Source organism: Otolemur garnettii, unplaced genomic scaffold (genome assembly GCF_000181295.1).
Source record: "Otolemur garnettii isolate 467f Iridium unplaced genomic scaffold, OtoGar3 scaffold00025, whole genome shotgun sequence".
In the NCBI taxonomy this organism is placed as follows: Eukaryota; Metazoa; Chordata; class Mammalia; order Primates; family Galagidae; genus Otolemur; species Otolemur garnettii.
Genome location: NW_003852420.1, coordinates 6,131,332 through 6,135,864, shown reverse-complemented (window position 1 = coordinate 6,135,864; position 4,533 = coordinate 6,131,332). Strand labels below are relative to the sequence as shown.

The following is a 4,533-nucleotide window of genomic DNA, read 5'->3' as shown; positions in this document are numbered from 1 at the left end:
TCTGGCTAATTTTCTAGATATGGGGTCACATTCTTGCTCAGGTTGGTCTCAAACTCCTGGCCTCAAGCAATCCTCCAACCTTGCTTCTTAAAGTAGTAGAGTTACAGGTGTGAGTTACCATACTCAGCCCCATCTCTTGCTTTTTAATCCCCATTTATTTCATCATGTGCTTCCTTGACCCTGCTTGCTGCCGACATTTCACTTTCACAGTCATTTGGACTTGCTTATCTATGAATTTTGGATATGATTTATATTACTAACCAGAATAATGAGCCACAGACACTCCAAACCCCATCCAGGACTTTCAAATCAGGGTGGAGCAGACAGATGGTGAGGAAACTGAAATTCACTCTTAAAGTTGGGTACCAAATCCTGTACATTTTTATTATGTCCATTATAGCTGATTAGAATCCTTTTAATAGTGACAGTTCATATGAAATGTTAATTAATATGTTAATTTATTTCCATAATAAATGAAGAAATGAGATTTAGAATAGGATGTTTTGAAGGGCATAATGGGAGGAAATGTTATTGATAAATGCTTTAAGAAATCATGGGAGAAAATAACTTCTGTAGAGGATCTGCACAACTATGGAAATTGGATGCCTGGAGTGTACTGGAAGCCATGTAGCTTAGTGATTAGCTGTGAATGTTCTGAGTTCAAATCCTGACTCCGTTGTCTATTCATGATCTGTAACTTATTTATGCTTCATTTCTTTAATTGTGCATAATACCATCTAGTATTAGGTAATACTAGATACACATTAAATACTCAATAAATGTTAATTTATTGGAGGAGAGTCTTGAAAGAGGCATAGAGCATCTGAGGATAATAAGCAGCAAGCTCAAGCACATTTTCATGGCTATGGCCACATCCTCCATCAAGGTCCCTCCTCTTACCTACTCACACAGGGACACCTGGGTTCACAGGTACTGAGTATCAAGGAGCATGGAAACATGACCACTTTAATTAGTCAACAGATGATTACAGAAGGCCCTTTATATGTATGCCCTGGGCTAAAATATGCAAGGAAATATATCCAGATCCACCCCAGTTTTCTGACCACAAGTCTGAGAGTGTACCTGAGTAACAAGTATTCAAAAGAATGAGGTCAAGGAACATATGCTTTCTTTTTCTCATTTGATGTTCTTGGACATCTCAAGTGATGTTCTCTCCCAAATAGTCGTTAACTGTTTTTGACATAATCCTAATATTTTTAAGGCTATCACTTTGTCTTAAACTAATAAAAATATTTTACAATAATGTAAACCATGTAATCATATTTTAATAGTAGTATATTTAAATCTAAATACCAAACTCAAATCTGTGACCTCTTTGACTTTCTTTTTGAATCATGACATCAAGCCCAACATTCGTTTCAAGGGACATCATTTTTATACTCAAAATAACAATTCACATAAATGTTATAAGTATTGTAAGGTAGGTGTTATCTCCATTTTAACGATGAAGAATCATCTCTCAGAGATGTTAGGTAATTTGCTCAAGGCCACACTGATAGTAACAGGCTGGGTAGTTATTGTATCCAAGACAATCTTGTTCCAGGGTCTATGCATTGAACCAATTCAAGTCATAGCTCTTTTCTTCCCCCCACCAAGATTTGAAATTAATTAAATAAAACAGAGAACATTAGGTTCAGTGGAGATACTTGACCTATTCCTTTTGCTTTCTTTTTGAAATGTCCTGTATATTTGAGCAAAATATTCTAATAAAAATAAAATGAAAACTCTTTTTGGATTAATAAAAATCCTTGTACCCTCCATCTAAGTCACTCTATGAAAAAAATGTACTTAATTTTTTTTCTTTATTCTTGGTAAACAAATTAACATCTGTTATCCCAAATAGGGAAGCTTAGCCAGCCATGACCCTTCCAAAAAATACGTTCTGGAAGGTTTTAAAAATATATTTATTTTGGAGGTTTCAGAGAAGAAGAGTAAACAGCTGGCAGTGCCTAACGAGACTTTCTTTTCCACTTTTCACTCTCATTAAAATATTCTCTTTTAAAGAATCACTCAGATGAATACAAAAGGAAAGAATTAAAACACAGAAAAGTCAGGAGAAATACAAGTTTGCAGTTCTGCAAATGGCAAGATCACATACATGAGATTTGATTTTCCTAGAGAAATGGATGATTTGAGTAAGTCCATTATGTATTTTACCCACTACTAGGCAAGGTCATTAGGAGATAAACCCTGAGTCCTTAAGAAAAGTCAGTCCTCTTGGCTAAGAGCATAAAACAATTATATTGTGAGACACTGAAGGGCCTGATCTGTTGCTGAGTGAAGATTTCTGTAATTGGGCTGGGTTAGATATATACAGTGCCATGGTAAATAAAACTAAAATCTAAAATATATATCTGAAGAAGTAATCTAAGGCAGCACCTATCATATTCTTCGCAAAATGAATGAAGAATGAACCACATCGAAGGACGTGGTCGTGTTACGGTTGATTTGGGGAAGAAATGTAAGAAAACATGAGGGCACCAGGGAAATTGGGGGGCAACAGATACATTAACTGTCTTGAATGTGGTGATTATTTCCTGAGGGGTGTGTGTGAGAGAGAGAGAGAGAAAAAACTTATCAAATTATGTACTTTAAATAGGGGACATTTGTTGTATAACAATTATACTTCAGTCAGACTGTGATCTCTAGGCAGCTTCCCACAGGAATATGCGATTTTGTGCTCACTTTAGCAGCACAGTTACTAAAATTGGAATAATACAGGAATATGTGATTTTAGCAATTCCTGAGACATTCCCAGGAGACCTAGGGGAAGCCCTCCTGTCCAGACCTCAAAAAAGAAAACAACCTTTCTTCCGCAAATAGCTTGTGAATGCTAGGTGTGATGCTAGGCTTTGGAAATTGAAAGAATATTTTAAGATAAAAGGTTGTATGTTAAAATCAAGAAACAAAATCTAAAGGCATACAATGACTACCTCTTTATATTAGCTTAATTTTCCTAGACCAGACATGCACCACATATGCACTGTCAGTCGAGTAGGCCAGTTCCTTATGTTGGCCACCTCCATCTGTTGACCAGTTTATTACAGTCCCTTGGGTGGTCAACTTGCAGAGGTTTTATTGTATCTGCAGCATACATAAGACAAGTCTGAAGCATAATAACAAAAGGGACAAAAGAATGGGAAAATTAATGGTAATCTAAATTGAATAACAAAGATCACTGTCTTTTTTTTCATGTTGGAGGATTTTAATGACATTTAGGATATTCTTGCCACCATAACATGCAATCAGTGCATTCCCTGCATTGCTCTATTATGGCAAAGAATCAAATGCTAGAAACACCATAAGCGAACTTACTTGATGAAGGAGCTCATACGACATAAACAACCCATGCCTGCTGTATGTCGATGCCTACAGCTTTTCACTTGTATGATGAAGCAGCACCAGAGTTAGTAAAACTGCTTGGTTGCTCAATCAGCTTTCACTGTGACAACTGGTTACTCCTGTACCATTTCCTAAAAGCTTTTTGACGTAAATCACTAATGTCAATACCAGGAGTTTTATAACCATTTTTAACTTACGGCTGTTTACATCTAGGTTTGAGATGAACTGGTACAGCATAATAAATCACACAAAGGCATGACACCGATGCGTGTCCACAGGTGGATTCCCACACAGGCAGCGCTCAGTCACTCATGTCTGTGCCTTCTTCAGGGCAGTCATCTCCATTCACCGTGGATTCTCTCAGGGGAGCATCCATTCCCTTTGCTTTAGGGGAACCAGCTTCTATTGGTTTCTTCTCTTCTTTTTTCTCTCTCACTGTCATCCCTTTGTTTCTCTCCATCATAATCCCGTGTAACTTCTACATCCTAAACATTCTCTGATTTTCTCTCTGGTCTGATTTCTTGTCTTCTTCTTCTGGCTTGTGGATCATTCTCTTCCAGCTCTACTTATCTCTTTGTCTTTATCTTTCTTCTTCTTTTTATGACTCCTAGAGGATGGTGAGCAAGACAATTTTCTTTTGGGAGACAGAGGCTGTCTTTCTCTGCTTGCACTTCTAGAACATCTGGCCGTGCTGTAACTCTTTGGTGGTGTTTTCGAACGTGTCTTTTCCTTGCCTTCTTTTTTTTTTTTTGTCTCTTGTTTTTGATGTGCTCCTTGACCTTCTCTCTCTCTGGAAATTGATCTTCTCTGTCTTGAACTTTTGGGTTGTCACCTACTCCATGACTTAGAATGTGATCTCCTCCTCAATCTGCTTCTTGACTGCCTGTGTCTAGAAGATGAGGGAGTCCTCCACCTCCTAGAACATGATCTTGAACTTGAATGCCTTATTCTTTTCTTCTTTCTTATCTGGTTCTATAGCAGCAGAAATGAGGAACTGTGCTTCTTGTACTCTTTTCAAAGCTTCCTTTATTTGTTTACTAGAGGTATCTGATTTCAGACTTGGTGAAACAAGACCAGCAACCATACGATTCAACTTGGGATCAACAGTACTCATAAGCTTCAGGAATTGATCTGCAGCAAGAGACTGAGAGTTCAAATTTGCTCCTGGAA

General features: G+C 37.5%; 1 pseudogene; it reads right to left on the bottom strand.

The window, feature by feature from the left end:
* Positions 1-3,664: 3,664 nt before the first annotated feature.
* Positions 3,665-4,525, bottom strand: LOC100965386 (annotated as a pseudogene).
* Positions 4,526-4,533: the final 8 nt, after the last annotated feature.